The sequence below is a fragment of the Thamnophis elegans genome, chromosome 5 (assembly GCF_009769535.1).
Source record: "Thamnophis elegans isolate rThaEle1 chromosome 5, rThaEle1.pri, whole genome shotgun sequence".
In the NCBI taxonomy this organism is placed as follows: Eukaryota; Metazoa; Chordata; class Lepidosauria; order Squamata; family Colubridae; genus Thamnophis; species Thamnophis elegans.
This window is the reverse complement of record NC_045545.1, coordinates 18,667,232-18,686,936: the sequence shown is the minus strand read 5'-3', so window position 1 is coordinate 18,686,936 and position 19,705 is coordinate 18,667,232. Positions and strand designations below refer to the sequence as shown.

General features: G+C 39.0%; 1 pseudogene; it reads right to left on the bottom strand.

The window, feature by feature from the left end:
- Positions 1–6,523: 6,523 nt before the first annotated feature.
- Positions 6,524–14,570, bottom strand: LOC116508935 (annotated as a pseudogene).
- Between the last annotated feature and the right edge of the window lie 5,135 nt (positions 14,571–19,705).

Sequence of the window (19,705 nt, the reverse complement as noted above, 5' to 3'; positions counted from 1 at the left end):
TTTGGGTGGTCAGTAGGTCTTGTGATGGGACGGTCATCTCAGATGAGGGTCTTGCTATGGATCTAGTGATGGATCAGGTGTGGGTCACATCAGGTGAGGATCATTGGGAGGTGAAGTGGTGGTTAGGGAGTGGATTGCATGAGTTGGTTGAAGGTCGGTGCCATTGCTGGTTGTGGAGGTCACTTGAATTCTCAGAGATTTGTAGGCTGGTTGTAGGCTGATGTGGATTGCTTGTGGAAATAGTTAAGTTACAAGAATTTACAGGGATGTGGAGGCTCATTGACTAAGACACTGAGCTTGTTGAAGGTTGAAGGTTTGAAGGTTTATTTTATTTATATGCCTCCCTATTCCCTGAGGGACTCAGGGCGGCTCACAAACCCAAGGGGGGGGGAAGGTAAACACAAAGGAAATACAACAAAAAGGTACAAGGGAATTTAAAAGACAAACAACAGACACACAATTCGAGAGGGAAAGGGAACTCATCAACCCCAGGCCTGCCAGCACAGCCAGGTTTTAACGGCTTTATGGAAGGTCTGGAGAGAAGTGAGGGTCTAAATCTCTGTGGGGAGCTCGTTCCAAAGAGCTGGAGCAGCCACAGAAAAGGCCCTCCCCCGGGTAGTAGCCAGATGACATTGGCCAGTAGATGGAACCCAGAGGAGGCCTAATCTGTGGGATCTAATGGGCCTTTGGGAGGTAATTGGCAGCAGGCGGTCTCTCAAGTACCCAGGTCCAATTGTTGATCAGAAAGGTCGACAGTTTGGTGGTTCGAATCGCTAGTGCTGCATAACCTATTGATCTTCCATTACTTGTCCCAGCTTCTTCCCACCTAGCAGTTTAAAAGCATGTAAAAATGCAAGTAGAAAAATAGGAATCAACTTTGGTGGGAAGGTAACAGCGTTCCGTGCACCTTCGGCATTTAGTCATGCCGGCCACATGATCACGGAGAAGTCTTCAGATAGCTCTGGCTCTTTGGCTTTGAAATGGAGATGAGCACCACCCCTAGAGTCAGGAACGACTAGCACGTATGTGCGAGGGGAACCTTTACCTTCACTTTTAAGAATTTACAAGGATCAAAGGCAGCAGAAGTAAGCCATTTACTCAGACTTCATTGCATAAGTAAATGAAGATTGGATGGTTAAATAAGAATTCCTTCACAGATTCCTTTAGTTTGAGAGTTGCATTCTTTTCAGAGAGTAAAAAGAGAATCTATCAGATTGACTAGTACAAGCTATTTCTTTTTGTTTTTTTAAAGCAGGTGTTATTATGCAAAGCCAAACATGCCATAAATGTTGATAATGTCAGAGACAACTGTGTCAGTGGTTAAACTGAAATGAGCTTGCTGCCTTATGCAGTAGCTCAATTTGGAAGACAAAGAAACTTGACTTTAAAGGCATCTGAATCAATCCCAATTTCAAATTAAATTTGGAATATCCTGTAGAGCTCAAGGGATGTAGCTCCATTTACCATGTGCAGTTAAGGAACAAACAATTTTTTCATTTAGAAGAAATTGAACAAGGATTACACAAAACATCAAACATTTTCAGTGCCATTTTTCTCCATAAAAGTCAAGTTAACAATCTTCTGGCCTTAATCATATGTGCTCCAGAGATCATTCTGACAGGAAAAAGAATAGTGGTGCTTTTTTTCTCCCTTTGTTCTTTCCAACTACAAAACCAAACCAGGCAATCATCAGGTTGTGAAACACTGGCTTAAGAGATTTACCCACTTGTACCTTGCCACTGCACTACCATGCCTTGGCAACATTTTTTCCTGCTATGTCCCAAGGAAGTTGCCTTTACTGCATTCTCAGCCACGAGTGAAAAAGCCTTTAGGTTATCCTTAATGGCATCAGTGTTAAAGTTGTGCTTTCTGTCTAATTTCATCATCATCCAAGAACAGTCTCAAGGTGGGTCAAATCTGTTAGGCTTTATCTCCCATTGTCTTAAAGGGACAAAGTGGCTCAGTGGCTAAGATACTGAGCTTGTTGATCAAAAAGGTCAGCAGTTTGGCGGTTCAAATCCCTAGTGCTGCGTAATGGAGTGAGCTCCTGTTACTTGTCCCAGCTTCTGCCAACCTAGCAATTTGAAAGTAAGCACATGTAACCCAACTGTAACAGGAAAGATAGCTTTTACTGATAATCAGATCATGAAATACTCCAGAAACTGTATTGACATGAGTGCCAGATTTTTTTTAAAGTTAATTTTAAGGTGTCATATGGTTACAGAAGGTGAATGGAAAGATCTCTGATTTCTTGTAGACTTCAAAGATGTTACACTGCAATGCAATGCAAATGTATTGCGGGATAATTTGTGAGGTTGATTTATTTTTGCATCAGTGTTACATGAATTCAACCTCATAATAAACCCACACTGGATTTATTCAGTAATCCAAAATTACGCATGCCAATTTCTGGAGGGATACATGAACCTGGTCCCTATGAGATAACACAGTCTAATAATCATATTTAGCTTATTCCACACACCTAATATTGAAATAGACACAAGCATATGCTTAAAAAAGTAAAGACCCAACATATACTTACCTAGACAATAATATGAAAGTGGTACCATTTGTTTCTTATAAGACTTTAAAAAAAATCTAGTCTAATTTACAGTCTTTGTGGTTTTTTGCATCAAATACAAATATTTTTAACATCAACCAAGCTGGATATTATCATATAAATGTCTTGAGTTAGGAAGAGAAGAAGAGTCTGCTCATTGGGTGGAATTTTGAAGAATTTGGCAAATAGCTGATTGAGCTCATATAAAGCACACATGTTCCTTATTAAACAGAGGAAAACATATAATGGGCTATCCATTGGCATATGCATAACTATTAGGAGTATGCATTTAAAATGCAAGTGAATTTACAACTAATTAAATAAATATATGTTCTTATGGAAGGAAGCAGACCAAAGCATTACACTGTACTGAGATATTGAGATAATCCTTGTTCTTTCCCCCATGTACCCATAGATCCTTCTAATGCACATATACATAATTTTTGTGCTTCGTTTGGCTTGTGTCATCTCATTAAAACATTGCCATGTAAATGTATCATAAGTGTTGCCTGAAGATTTCTGTCTCATGCAAAATTTAGCTTAAATTCTTCTGGCATCAAATACTTTCTTATGCACAAACCTTCTGTTTGCTTTGCTGACATTCCTTCTTAGTTGGCTCTCATGGTGATTCATTATCTCGTGATATGGATTTCCAAGTATCATCTTTGCATTGATTTTTATATCTTTAATAACCTCTCCACTGAAGATGGCTCCACTTGGTGTCATTGATCGCATCAAAAATTCAAGGCTTACAGAAATACTAGAGGGCTAATTGGTAGTAGAACATTTCAGACTTAATCTTAATGCGGTCTTAATCTTTTGCACTAAACCTACCTGGAGGTTTGCTCATTGGAACTAAAGGGGAAAATTGAGTATTCAGCTAAAAATTACCTGGTTTAAGATACACAAGACACACAGAAAATCCAGATAGTTGGATTTGGAATCATTAAAATCAAGCTGCTTTTGGCAACTGACTTCAAAACCCTGGGTTATCAATGTCTCTCAGTCCTAAATCATTTTACTCTCTATAACCATAAAATGCATATACATCTGCTGTCAGACAAAAGACAGTCTGTCTAAGTATCCATTTCGAGGTTTAAATGCATTGCTCATATAGATTGATATGCTGTTGTTATCCTGATTTAGCAAGTGTATATAGAACCATTTTGCATGATTGCAACATTTACAAGGGCACGAACTTCAAAGGCCTATCTTGATGTCTTTCTGCTTTGGCAGTTCATTCCTTGAATGCCATGGCCAACCTGAAATCTCTACTAATCAAATTTGTATTTATTTATCAAACTTGTATGCTGCCCATCTTGCCAAAGGAAACTCTAAGAGGCTTAGAGGCATTGAATAAAATGCACTATAAAACAGTAAAACAATAAGGATCTTAAATTTAAAATAAAACTAAGCAGGATGGAGATGGACAGAGCAAAATGAGCACAGGGAGGAAGTAAGATGATCTATTCCATTACCCACCTCCAAAGTGCCATGCCGTCATTGGGACTCCAGGCTATTAGCAAGGTTCATGCTTCAAGGCCTTTCAGAAGGCCAAAAGAGTGGGAGCAGATCTGACCTCTGGGGGCAAGGTGTTCCAGAGGGCAGGAGACATGCCAGAAAAGGCACTTTTCCTGGATGGATCTGGCTGGAATTCTTTGACTGAAAGAGTCCACAGCATTCCTCTTCTGCTAGTAAGGGTGGGGTGGACTGATCTCATCAGGTGAGTTTGTTTCTCAGATAGCCTGGACCCATTGCCTCTTCATGTAGACATTCAACAAATTGGGATCATACAAATGTGTTGATAATGCAAGCCCTGGAAAGTTAGCCAGTACAGGTATAATGGTGAAAAATTTGGAATTTATAATCTGTACCAGAAGGTTGGAGAAGGCTGCCTTAAATGTCTCCACTTTTTTTTTCTTTTTGAGGGGGAAAATTCATTTTCTTTCTATCCAATGGATACACAGGCACTGATGCTAGCATTTGGCAAGCAGTGGCAAATCCTGAGACCTTAGAAGGGTGATCCAATTCTAAGCTGCAACTGTTGGAGCTCATAGTTCGTGTGTTTTGCATGTTTCCTCTGTATGCCTAGTGGGAGCAGTGGGAGATTAAAAGCAATTCAGACTCGTATATGGAGCCCCATCTATGGAGTTAGAGGCATATCATTTCAACTCCAACAGCCTGGACCATTAGAGATACATCTTGAGATAAAGCCAGCATCATTAAACAGCTGAAATTTAGCACATACATAATTGCCAAATCAGAAGCTCCTGGATGGAAGTTGTCAGTGGGATTCTATTACTGCAAATGATTTTGGGGTGGCAAAGAAAAAGTCTTATGGAAAAGAATTAAGGTTGCAACATTTTATCCATTAATTTGATAGATGATTGGATTTGTTTAATTATTTTAAATGCTTCCTGGCAGCTTCAGCTACCTTAACGGGAGATGAGAAATAATAAGAGTTATTCTGATTAATCAGGCAGCAAAATAAGGGAGGAAGAAAGAAAGGGGATGGTTTATGTTATTTCAAGCCCTTCTAAAAATCCCAGATTCCTGATGCCATTTTAAAAATATAATTTACCTCCTCTATCATTGTATACACGTGGTCACAAAATGGATGGTGGATGAAATGATACTTGTTTGTGTGTATTGCCTAAAATGGAAGTAAGATTTCTGTTTTAAAATAAAATGTAATATACACATATCTAATACAATTACTGGGTTAACTGAATGAAGGACTAAACTTTCTATAATCAATTTTCAATTTTAATAGGATTTTAATAACAAAAGAGCCAAGGTGGCACAGTGGTTAAATGCAGCACTGCAGGCTACTGCTAGATCAGCAGGTCAGCGGTTCAAATCTCACCGGCTCAGGGTTGACTCAGCCTTCCATCCTTCCGAGGTGGGTAAAATGAGGACCCAGATTGTTGGGGGCAATATGCTGACTCTCTGTAAACCGCTTAGAGAGGCCTGAAAGGCCTATGAAGCGGTATATAAGTCTACTGCTATTGCTATTGCTATAAAAGTGAGGTGGCAGTCATTTTTGGATATGGGGGGGTATATTGTGGAAGTAATATTGCAAAGGCAGAAGCAGAGTTTTCTTTCCAACCAAGATTGGTAAATTGAGCTATTCTAAATATTGCTGGATATACATTCCCCTCATCATTGTCTGCTGGGTGTATGGTCTGGAAATGATGGGAGTTTGTTGCAAGTTGCCTGCATCTATATATTACTAAAATACTTGTTGTGATCTTTACCTGGGTGAAATGGTACATTATAAAGTGATAATTTTTGAACTAAGGTACCTCAGGAAAAGAATCCCCAGAGCAATGAGAGATTTGTTTGTCATCTTGCTAACAAACATTGAATTCGACAATTGACAACAATTGTGGAACTAGTTCAAGAACGCAGTATCTGAAGATTTCCTGCAAATCAAGTGATCAATAATCCTAACATCATGTTCAGTCTGAGATAGCATGAACCAGTTCTTCTGTATTTCCAAGAAAAAATTGAGACATTCAAAAAAAGACTTGAAGAATATAACTTACCAAAACCCCAAAAATGGTACAATTCAGAGGTGGCATTCAGCAGGTTCTGATCAATTCTGGAGAACCAGTAGCAGAATTTTTGAGTAGTTTAGAGAACCGGTAAATACCACCTCTGACTGGCCCCACCCCCATCTGTTCTCTGCCTCCTGAATCCCAGTTGAGCAGCAGGAAATGGGGATTTTGTAGTAACCTTCCCCTGGAGTGGGGAGGAAATTGAGATTTTACAGTATCCTTCCCCTGCCATGCCCACCAAGCCACACCCACAGGTAGTAAAAAAAAATTGAATCTTACCACTGCTACAATTAATTAAAACGGTGGCAATCAGGAATTATTGCATGAAGCACAATTTAGCAGAGAAAAACAGCAATAATTTATACACACAATGAATCCCTGTTGACTAATTGTCATTGATGCATCAGGATGAATAGGAAAGACATTTGTTATCATTTTGATCCTCCTGGGGTGATGGAGATGTTGCTATTGCTTTAGCATCATTCAGTACTGCAGCATCAATGAGGCCTGCTGATAGAACAGCACATTCAAGATTCAAGATATTCCTCCAAGTGAATGAAAATGTTCTTTATAGCATGAAAAAACTCCAATACTGCAAATTTGCTTCAACATGCAAGGTTTATTGTTTGGGATGAGACCCTCATGATTAGGAAGGAGAGCTTTGAGGCCATCGATTGGACTCTTCTTGATATATGTGTCAAGAATGAGAATTTTGGGGAAATTTCTGTCAGCTTCTACCAGTTGTAGAAATACAAAATGATGATGGTATAAAGAATGTATTCATCAAAAAAATCATAATTATAGAGAATCTTTGCCAAGTTACAATTGAAGAGAAACATGTAGTCAAGTGAGGAAGAAGGATGATATTTTAAGTTCTTTAGAGAACACAAAATTCATAAAAATCACAATGAGGAAATAAAATTACCTGTGTGCAGATGTTACCCACCCAGCATTTCATAATCCTACAGAACTGTTCTGCAAGAGCTGTATCTTGGTTCTTCTCAATGAAATGATGATGAAAATCTATTCCACATGCATTAAGCACTTCCCTAGAATGATGAAATAATATTGTTCCTTAAATGCTGCCAGTGAAGGAGATAACATTACTCATTTTCAACATAATTCCCTGATTGATTGATTGATTGATTGATTGATTGATCAAATTTGATTGATTGACTGATTGAACTCTGGATTGTCACCACATAAGCAGGAATTGAAGAAATACTCCCTGTTTTGCAATATAATTCAGAAGATCATGGAAGAACCCAAAAATCACATTGTAGCAAAGATAAGCATTGATGTATTCAATAATGACATTGTCACAATTTCAAGAATTATGCTGATATGATATGATATGATCTTCCACCCATTACTTTTTCTCTTGCCTTCAGGTGCCTTCCAAAATAGGCTGTGCCCCTCTTCTTTTGTAGTAGCCCTTCAAACACTGCTATCATGTTGCCCATAGTCCTTTTCCATAAATTTAATTAAATTCTGTCATTTTGTTAGAAGGCAAAGGTTTCCGGTCCGTTCCCAGCCGGGAGTCACCACCGACGCTAAAAGAAAGTTTTGTGAAGACACCTGCCTGGAAATTATGAGTTTTTATTGAAGAAAGAAAGAACGGGAAGGATGAGACATAGCTCGGTTGTTCCCGGGTCTGCAGCACCCCATATACAGTTTGGTTTCCCCTTTTATACAGTTTTTCTTACTTCAGACTATTATGTAAATTCAGATTTTATAAAGTTCTTTAATTCCGGGGGGAAAAAAGAATTATGCTCAGTTTATCAGAAGGTGAAGTTGCTCTCACTATACATAAAACACAAAGACAAACTACAGAGAATGTGCTGATTTATCTGGAGAAATGGGTATTCCAGCCTGGTCAGCTGTATGTTTCTTTAAGCTGAGGAAAAAGAAGTGGAAACGTCAGAGTATTAAAGAATGGCAGATTAACCACAGTGTTTTCATCCCAAACATCCTGTTATAGGGAAAGCATCTATATTTGTCTTGCTACCCATCTCTCTTCTTCAATAAAATGTTTTCTTTAATTTTAAAACCAGAACCATAGCTATATGCCCACGGTCTTAGTATTTAGGTGAAGAAATATCATTGAAAGGATGGCCCAATGGATCATGAGTTGTCTAGCCTCATCTAAAGGCAGAGGATGCAGCCATCTTGTTGAAATTAAACCCATCTGGATCTGATTACTTGCATTGAAAACCACTTGTGAACCTCACAAATACTATCCAGCTTTTCAGGATGGGATATAAATAAGCAAATAATAAATCAAATGACTCAAAGGCTTATAAACTCGATTAGGTCTGGGAGTAGTTAAGAAAGCATGAATCTGAATATTCAGTACGCTCGTATTAAGCCATAAATTTTTAGTTCCCATTAAAAGACTAAATGCACACATTATGTCCCCTTAAAAATGTTAATGCTTTTTAACAGACAACCTGCCTGCTAGGTTGCTTGCTTGCACTTTCACCATTACAATGTTCGTGTCCATGTATGGTTCCCACTTCTAAAGTACAAAAATCCAGATGTGTCCACAGATGACAGCAAAGAGATACAGAGAGCTCTAGCCCTGCTCTCATCTAATGGTTAATCAGAGTATTTTTTTCCATCTTAGACTCAAAATCACAAGGCTCTTTTCAGTTTCAATTTATTTATATGCACAACAAAGGTCAGTCCATTGAATGTGACACTAAAAGCATTTGATAGATCTCCCAATAACAGTGAATCGAAAAGGGAAGAAAGGCTGGTGGGCCTCCTTCAGATGCTGTCAGCCAGACAATGTCGGCTGGCGGCTCCCCGGAGGAGAGCCTTCTCTGTGGCTGCTCCGACCCTTTGGAATGAGCTACCCCCAGAAATCTGGACCTTACCCACTCTCATGGCCTTCAGAAAAGCTGTTAAAACCTGGCTATTCCGGCAGGCCTGGGGCTGTTGACCTCATTGTTGAGGTCCAGCCCCGTTCATAACGAATGTATGTGTGTTGATTTTAACTTGTTTTTTATTTTTTATTTTCATTTTTTATTATTCCTTCTTCCTTCGTTGTGAGCCGCCCGGAGTCCTCTGGGATTGGGTGGCCTATAAATTGTACAAACAAACAAACAAACAAACAAACAAACAAACACATACATACATACATACATACATACATACATACATACATACATAAAGTGAAGTACCTATACCATGTTTTCCCAAAAAAATAAGACAGGGGAGGTCTTATTTTCTGTTGACCCCCGAAATAAGCACTTGACCTTATTTTTGGGGAGGTCTTATTATTTTTGAGATGCAGGAGGCCCCATGACCTCAGCCCGCAGTATCCTGATGCAGAGAGGGCTGTAAATTCTGTCTTTGTTTCTGGCACGCTCTTGACAACCTTAGCGTCACTGGGCCGCTACTCTTTTGTGGCCACCACTAAGAGAAGGGCCGTGGTAGCTAGAATTTTTGGGAGCAGCCTCCACAAGGCCATTCCATGTGGATGGCAGATACATGTGGGACACGTGGGGCATATTCCCCCCTTTCCCCCCAGGAAATGGCAGGGACTGGCTTTGCATGTATTTTAGATGACACTTATTTTTTGGGGAGGGCTTATTTTTGGGAAAACAGGGTATTACTTTTACAGGCACATATTTCAACATGTACAAAAATAAATACTTTGGTCCAAGAGGTTTTTTAGGGTTATTATACATGTAGTCCTCAACTTACCATCCACAATTGAACGTAAAATTTATGTTGCTAAGCAAGACAATTGCTAAGTGAGTTTTGTCCCGTTTTACAACTTTCCTTGCCATGGTTGTTAAGTGGATCACTGCAATTGTTAAGTTAGTATAAGTTAGTAATATGGTTTTGAAGCGAATCTTGTCAACCTTACTTGACAGAAGGTCGCAAAAGGTGATCACATGACCCTGCAACACTGCGACTGTCATAAATATGAGTAGGTTGCCAAGCATCCGAATTTTGGTCATGTGACTATAGGAATGCTGCAATGTTTGTATATGTGCAAAATAAGTCAGAAGTCACTTCTTTTCAGTCCCGTTGAACTTTGAAAGGTCACGAAATGAACTGCTGTAAATTGAGGACTACCTGTAGTGTCTGATTGTCCCAGACCAACTAAGAGGCTCTGTAGTATTCTGGCTCTTGTTTCAGAATGAATGAAAATCTGTCAAAATGGATAGAGGCACAGCCTTGATGGCAACCTAGATGCAAATTATTGAAGAACCTATGATTGTAATTATATGTTTCTCTTCCTGAGCAAAGGTGTACCTACATAAGGAGCCGAGGTGGCGCAGTGGTTAGGGTGCAGTACTGCAAGCCAGTTCAGCTGACTGTTATCTGCAGTTCAGCGGTTCAAATCTCACCAGCTCAAGGTTGACTCAGCCTTCCATCCTTCTGAGGTGGGTGAAATGAGAACCCAGACTGTGGGGGCAATTTGCTGACTCAATTTGCTAAAAATCTGTAAACCGCTTAGCGAGGGGTGAAAGCCCTATGAAGCGGTATATAAGTCTAATAAATAAATAAATAAATAAATAAATAAATAAATAAATAAATAAATAAATATACTATTGCTTATTTTTCAGAAGAAGGCAAAAAGAGAAAGGAATGACAGAAGATCAGCTGGTTAGATAGTGTCATCAGCATAGTGAACATGAATTTGGGCAGACTTAGAGAGACAATGGAGGACAGGGAGAGGCTGGCATGCTGTGGTCCATGGGTCGTGAAGAGTTGGACATGACTTAGTGACTGGCCAACAAAAATGCATGAGAAGGAGTAGTCAAAAGTACAATAGTATTTTAAAAGTGGTGGGAATTCATGTTTTTATTTTTACTTGATACCCTTCATACACTTTCTTTCTTCCTCTGTTACAATTGGGATTGAATCATTGGGGTGAGAATCCAGGGCTCTATTGAACACTGCTAAGGCACTTTTGGTTTGCCAGAATGATAGGGGACAGCAGGGTAGATGGCTGCTTCAGCCTCTGTATTGCTTATTGGCATACCAGATTTGCATGCCTTACCATGAATGATCCTTCTTCATAGACTGATTGGTGAATTCTAGGAGTTGTTGACCATACATCTTCAAGTTGGCAAGGTTGAGAAACACTGTCTCAGCTATAAGTGATCTCTTGACCTCCTTGTCCACAATGCTTTTTCTCCAGAAAAGACCCAGTTTGTAAGACACTACAAAGAGAAAAGCAGCTTCTTTTCATGGTGGCTCAGTGGTTAGAGTACAGTACTGCAAGCTACATCTGCTGACTGCAGGCTGCTGCAACTTGGCAGTTCAAATCAAACCAGGCTCAAGGTTGACTCAGCCTTCCATTATTCCAAGGTGAATAAAATGAGAACCCAAAATTGTTGGAAGTAATATGTTGAGTTTGTAAACTGCTTAGAGAGGACTGTAAAGCACTGTAAGGTGGTATGTAAATCTAAGTGCTATTGTTATTGCTATTTTATGGCCTCTGAAGTTAGATATAGATAAACCAAGGTCGTTTGTGATGGTTATGTAGGGATTTTAGTCCAGGAAACTATGCCTAATTCTTGTACAAATATTTAGTTCTGTTTCTTTCTAAATCATTATACTTCAAAGTTCTGAATAGACCTTGGCTATGCTTTGGAGGTGATTGAGAAGAAGCACTTCAGAGTATATAAAAGCTTTACCACCACACCTGTTTGTGACTCATTAAAACTGCCTTGACTGTTCCCAAATGCCTTAACCTGCATACTGTCACTTTTCATCAGAACATCTTTTACGTGTCAAAATTGTCTAAGTAACTTGAAGAGTTAGAGTGGGGGGGGGGGGATGACAGCCTGCACAGGTTAAAATGATCAGATGTTTTTCTAACACTTTTCATTCAATGGATTAATCAGTTAAAATATAACCCCAATAATTATTTCATATTTTTGGATCCCCCCCATCCTCTCCTCTCCTTGGGAAATTGACTTCAGTGAAGAAATCAAGAAAAATTATATTGACATAGGAAGCAATTAAAAAAATGGTGGTGCTCAGATGAACATTCTACCTCCAGGCACTTCTGTAACCTACTACCATAAATCAAGGGTTTAGTGATTTTCTTCCTTTCATCCTGTTTATTTTTACTGATTACAAATCACATCAAATTCAGTTAAAATAAGCACCTTATTAAGAATGGGGCAGCAATAAAATATGTTCCCAAGTCTGCTTATGGCCAGACCAAGCCAATTGTGACAGAGCGAAGACATGGAGAAAGGAATCCACTAAAAGCTTCTTTTGAAAAACCCTGAAGTGCCCTGCTATAAAAGTGGTAATTTTATTTTTCTATTAAAAACCTTGAATGTTTTAATTTTGAAAGCCAAAATGGGGCGTTTTCACTCTCCCTTTTGTCTTTTAATAGGACTGTTATTTTTATGGGGAGTCCTGAAGGCTAGAGTGCTTAGAAATCCTATAATAGGCATGAGTTAGGTGAACATGATGTGTTTGGCTCATAAAAATGAAAGCTGGAGATTTATACACATGTGTGGCAACATCTGGAGAGGATTTACATGAGAGCACACCTGCACCTGGACATCAAATGTAACTAGAGGAAGGAGGGGGAAACTCTCAGGTTTGAACACAGCAGCAAGCTGAAAGGGAATTTGGAGAAGCACTGCCACATCAAACATTATCCAGATGTCTCATGCATTGTCTCGTTCTCAACAGATCTTTTTTTAAAAATGTATTTTATTTTTCCTTTGGTCCAGGGATATTATATACCTGGAGCAAATAATGAAAGCAAAGAATCCTCTGAACCAATTCTTCTATTAGAGACAGAAACCATCTTTCCAAGGGTCTAGTGGAAGGAAATAAATTGATACACATGAGAAATGCATTGGAGGAGAAAGGAGTGGGAAACAGATAATTTCTTTTAGGTAGTGAAGTCTGAAATTTAGGAGGCAAATTACCATCATTGGAAGGGTTAACCTTTTCAGTGAATTCCATCTGAAGTCTTGGACAAGACATTTTTCTCTTGGCTTCCCTAGTTTCTCTTCTGAAAAAAATGAAGACAAATGAAGCACAAATAGTAGTGCTTAGATTGTTCTTAGAGAAGGCACTTCTCTCTTTATGTCACTTAAAGTTGTACTTGGACCAATACATTTTCTTCCCTGAATGTAGAATAATTCTACTTAAGGAATCCAACAACTTCTTTCAGCAGTAGGAATATCTCACTAACATTGGAGTTCATGTTCTACGCAGTGGATTAGGTAGGGTTTAGTCCTGTTCTGCAAGAAAAAGGAAGAGAATGATGGCTGTTTTTTTTTAAAAAAATCTGTAGCTTGTTAGGAGAAACAAAAGGAAATGGAAGTAGCAGGTCTGTGGATGTTAATGAGACAATTTTGCTCTTCACATTTTTAGAATGTGACTTCTTTTGCCTAATGACAAACTTCAATAAGAGAAACCACTATTTCTTCTCATTCATATAAAAGTTAGAGCTGCAGATATTCTGTAAAGTTTCCCTGAGCCATAGATGGTAATGTGAAATCTTTGTGTTCCGTATGGCAAGAGCGTCAAAAACTGCCTTTACTATTTCTGATCATTACTTTGCGTAGGTTTTCCAACGATTCAGTTTCTTTTGTTTGGGAATTGTTTTTATTTACACATAAAAAATATTCTTCCCTAAAACCCTCATTTTAGAGTAGGGATGCCAAACTCATGGCCCACAGGCCGGATGCATCACCTCTGGCTACCCCCACCCCCAGGTTAGTGAAAAGGAAAAAAGTTGCAATATGTCATGTGACAAAATGATGACACGGGTTTTACATCCCTGCTTAAGAGGAATGAACTGAGATGAGTGGGTGATTCCGATCCCAGGTCAACCTGGGCTTGTGTGTGATGGAAAATTCTCCCAAATAGTGGCCAATTACAATACTTCAGGCCTGATCTCCACTTGGTTAAAGGTGTTCCCATTGGATATGCCTACCCTGCTGCCCACCATCTCTGGAAGAATAGCAATAGCAGTTAGACTTATATACCGCTTCATAGGGCTTTCAGCCCTCTCTAAGCGGTTTACAGAGTCAGCATATCGCCCCCACAGTCTGGGTCCTCATTTCACCCACCTCGGAAGGATGGAAGGCTGAGTCAACCTTGAGCCGGTGAGATTAGAACTGCTGAACTGCAGATAACAGTCAGCTGAAGTGGCCTGCAGTACTGCACTCTAACCACTGTGCCACCTCATGTCACACAAGTGGCTCTTCACCACTTCTGGCTTTTTCATGGGAGATGCCTCCTTCTTGGCCTTGTGGAGATGTGTGTGTGATCAGTCAGTGTTGTTTGCAGCACAAACCATGATTCAGCCTCCAGCACTGGTGGGCACTATATAATTGCATCTGCTGTTCATAAGACATGTTGAGGAGCTGATCCAGGTCAACATCTTGATAGGTGAATTTCCAGAAAGTTTGCTTCTTTTTCTGCTCCACTTCTGCCATCTTAGCTGCAGTCTTCCCTGAGAAAAGCAATTCAAATTTGAAAGCAGATGTTGGCTTTTGGTTCACTCCTTCCAAATTTTGCAAGCACATTGTTCTCTATGTTCATATGTCTGCAAACGTATTGTGATAATCCCCACAGAATGTAGCTGTTTGGCTTTATTGCTATATAATCCTCATTATAATAAATCATATATATATATATATATATATAATTATAAATCATCATATTAAAGTTTGCAGACGACACAACAGTGCTGGATCTCATAACTGGAGGGGACAAATCAGCATACAGGGAAGATGTCCAGAAGGTATCCGCATGGTGCTCAAGAAACAACTTACATCTAAATACTAGTAAGACAAAGGAGATGGTGCTAGATTTCCAGAAGCACAGAGAGGAACCTGCCCCACTGTATATTGAGGGGGGCTGTGTTGAGAGGGTTTCCTCTTTTAAATTCTTGGGAGTGTTTATTAGTCAAGATCTCACCTGGAAAAACAACACGTCTCTGGTGATTGGAAAGGCCCAACAGAGACTTCATTTCTTTAGAGTCCTGCGAAAAAATCAGGTGGAACAACGCTGATGACCTCTTTCTATAGTTCCACCATAGAAAGTGTCCTCTCATATTGTATTACCGTATGGTATGCTGGTTTAACAGCTGCGGACAGGAAGGCACTACAGAGAGTGATCAATTCGGCACAAGAAACCATTAGTTGCCCTCTGACACCACTGGATGATATCGCCAGATCTCACTGGTTTAGCAGAGTAAAGAAGATACTCAGAGATGATTCACATCCTGATCAGTGTCTCTTTGCATTTCTACCATCAGGCAGAAGACAACAGGGTTAAAGATAGTTTCTATCCTTGAGCTGTGAGACTTTTAAATACAACCACAATCACTCCATACACACACTAGTTTTTTTTCTTTTTCTTACTTTTTTTGTTTCTGTTATAATTTTGCACCAGTGAGGTTAAAACCAATTTTGTTGTATTTCAGTACAATGACAATAAAGATTATACTTATACTTATTTCTAAACCTCGCTCTTTTATACATAGGTGAATAAACCAAGACTAAATTAGGTTTCCTGACCTAACTTCTGAGCCCTGTCTCAGAAAATCAGGAAATCTCTGAAAGAGCATGATATTCTTCATATGCTCAGAGGCATACTTGTAGCTTCTTTATCTAAAATTATTTAGGAAATAATTCAATTGTGCCACACTCCTGAAAGATGACAGCTTTGGAACCCAATGCCATCTGCTCAATAGCTGAATTATGTCCAGAGTAGCCACATAGGTTCAACAAGCTTTTGGAAGAAAACATATTATAAAATGACAACTCTCATGGCTCTTTCAGAAAGTTTAATATTCATTATTCAAAGAATTACTGAGTGACAAATATATTCAAAACCTGGAGATCTCACTTTATAACAATTCACGAGACTATTTTCCAATTCAAATGGAAGCTTCTTCCTTTTGCAAATATTTCTTTAACCAGCACGAGAACGCTTGAAAGTTGCATGAATGAAACAGTGCTGTGCATGCTCACACAGGGGGCACACATACACAAAACCCCATTTACATCCCTTTTCTGCCCTCTCTTTTATGATGCCAAATGCCCAAGGAATCACAAAACCTGAGCAGTCTATCAGTTTGCCACAATTCTTTTTAGCTAATCCAGACATCTTGCACAGCAGGAGGGGGAAAAAAAACTGCTGTATCTACTGAAACAAGAGCATGAATAATTAAAACTCTGTTATTAATGAACTTCCAGTCGTTATGTAAATGAAACAGATTTCAAGTCTAATTTGTCAGCCTGAATTCTTTTTCAATTCTTCCTTTGTCTGGGACAAGAACTCATCATAATGGACTTGATAATAAAACATTGGCAGACACGCTGTGTGCAGAGCCCATCCATGTTAGGGCTTTTAGAGACCTTAATTGATACAGTTCCTGCAGGAGAAGTCTTTAAGGCATTTTGTGGGGCTAGGGCATCATTTTACAAGCAGTACTTTAAATGCAACGGAACTGGTCTTTCTGTGCAATCTTCTGTGTTTGTGTATACTTTTATACACAAACTTTACTTTAGAGATGGGTTAGTCATTGTTTAATAAATAATGCCCGCTTCTTTTTTCTTTTCTTTTTCCTTCCTTCCTTTTCTTTGTCCTTTTCTTTCTTTCTTTCTTTCTTTCTTTCTTTCTTTCTTTCTTTTCTTTGCCCCTTTTTTCTTTCTTTTCTTTTTTTCTTTCCTTTCTTTCCTTCCTTCCTTTCTTTCCTTTGTCCTTTTCTTTTTTCTTTTTTCTTCTTTTCCTTTCTTCTTTTCCTTTCTTCTTCTTTTTCTTTCTTTCTTTCTTTCTTTCTTTCTTTCTTTCTTTCGCTCAATGAAAGCAAGAATTCAAGAGGTTCAAAGGCAGATAAGAGCACAAAAGTTACTTAAAGAGCTGGCCGAAGAGATGGTGCATTTTTTAAAATTGTCTTGGGAAATGATTAAGTGCCAGTCATTTGGGGCCAATTTACTCCTTTCATTTTATGTCTCTCTGCTCTTGGTCCCTTGGTCTTCTGGTTTTCAAGCTTTATTAAATCCCCTAGCAATGACTTTTTGGAATATTTTACAACAAATTTAATTTGGCTCAGGGTCTATCTATACGTTTATTTCCTTCTAGAGTCACACAACTCAATATGGATCCATCGGTGTCAGACCCTTTGCAAGTATCCTATATTTACTAGGGTTAGGGGGAATGGTTGTCAGTCAACCTTGTACTCTAGCAACATCCCACTTGGTTTTCTAACATTTACTTATCTGGGGCTGTCAGTTGACTGTTCCTCCAGGAATATCTGCAGCATTCACTTACATTCTCTTATTCCATTGGGTACGGTCATGCCACAAACATTTGGATTATACCCCTTTATGTTCTTCAAGTTAAAGCATATGCCTGAGGACTAAGAATCAGACCTGTTTTCATTCTTTTTTTTTAACTTGTGATTTAATAAACGGTTACAAAATGCATAAATCTTCAGAGAATAGGGGAAAAGGAGAAGGGAGTTAAAAATCAAGGCATGGGGAAAATGTCTCTAAAGATGTTTGTATTTCAGTTTGTCTGATGTCACTCTCTATCTGTCAAAAAGTATTTTCAGAGTTTAGAAACTCTTGCTTAGAACTTTGTGGGTCTCTTGGAGGGCAAGTTAGACAGAGAAAGGATTATTGGGGAAAGAAACAGCATTTATGGTCAGATAGTTGCTTGCAGTTTTAGTTTTTGTGGTTAGCTGGTATTTTGTAGACACCTGCAAAATCCAAAGAAGGCATAAGAAGGTGAAGAAGAAAGGTTGGGGTGTCCTGTATCCTAAAATGTCACTTGATAAAATTATATCAAAGAAAAACACAACATTAAAAATGTTTACAAGAAAGAGAAGGAGGAGGAAGGGGAGAGAGATGGAGTTGGAAATATAGCATGTGACCAACTCACCTCTCAAAATAGGAATTACAGTGGGACTTCGGGTGCTGACCGTAATCCATCCTAGGACTTTGATCAGAACCCGATTTGGTCATCACCAGTAGCAAGACTGACTGCACATTCGCGCGCGCACAAAAATGGCGCAGAAGGGGAAATTGCCATGGCTGTGTTCATTCAGCATCCAAGGATGTGTTCGTAAGCAAAGTGAAACATGTAGCAGATTTTTTGGTCAGCCCCCAATCTGGTCGTGATCTGAGCCATTCATGACCTGAAGTCCCACTGTATATCTATGCAAATCTTAATAGCACTGAGAAGTATTTCTCATCCTTGGCAACTTTAAGACATGTGGTCTTCAGTTCCCATGATGTCTGGAGAATTCTGGGAGTTGAAACCTACACATCTTAAAGTTGAGAAACACTGACATGGAACATAACATGTCATAGCACCAAACTGGTGTTTTCTGGGTAAGCAGAATGATCCTGGTTAGTATTTGGGAGACTATTAAAGACTGCCAAGACTGTAGGTTAGTTGAGAATGCCTCCCTACTCACCCTCATCACAAATAACTGCAAGACATTTCTGTCCAGTAGCCAGAAAAACACCAATGAACTCTAAAGTTACCAAGGGTTGAGTTCAACTTGAAGAAGACTTTATCTTAACCTTAGAAGTGGCTCCAATAATTTATTTGTCTTTGGTATCAGTAGTAGCTGTCTGGTTTTCCATATGAACCCATTTTATAGTATCTACCAAACTAACAGACCTGGCAAATTGCTTTGGACATATACACTTTTGAAGGGAATTCAGGTTATGGATGCCAAAAGCTTACAACTTGATCATCCCATTTTCTTATGCAATATTTAGAAACAACCTTTTCTCTGCCATTATCATCAGAGGACCAATTAGCAGATCTTTACATGGTTGCTCCAGGTTTAGAAATTCCTTGTTAAGTAAGGCCAGGATAATGCCATCTGCACTATCTTTCTTTCATTAGGCTGTAGCCTTTTATTCACACAGGTTCTTGGCTTTAAAACCTATTTGCTTCCAGGTCTATCTGTGAATACAGTTTCTTTCATGTGCTGCAGCTAAATGTCTTATAGGTTTGCTATTTATTCATTCTGCTGATATCTGCTTTTTCCTCCAGAAGTTTCAGTTCTCATCTAACTGGGATGGTAGGGACCGGAAAGATTTATACTCCTTGCAGACAGCTGGACATTTGCATCCTTTTAGCAAGTTGTTAAGGTCATCCTTCCATTCCCCACCATCCAGTCAGAGCTAAAGAAGCTTCTTGGATGAGAAGTGGAATGTCTTCAAAGAAAAATCAGAAAGTCCAGTTGCGTCTTGAAAAAGCAACTTTGAGACAACCATGACCTGGATGACTGAGAATCTCCACAGATATTTAGCAAATATTGTAATTTAATGTGGTTATTGTTATTGTTTTGGCCTCACATTCCCCTTGGTTGGCTCAAAGGACCATGTGGCTGAGTGAAAGGATGGAGCATATGCACACACTAAGGTGCAAAATTCCTGGAGCAGTTTTGAGCTGGGTGACTAGGCTTATTCTCATGCTCTAATCACTGAATTGTTGTGATTTATTCTTTTAAGAAATTACAATTATGACTTGGAATTTTCTTCTGTATTTATTTTTTTTTTACTTACCAGCACAACCTGCAGTTAACACCTATGATATAAATTATGATATA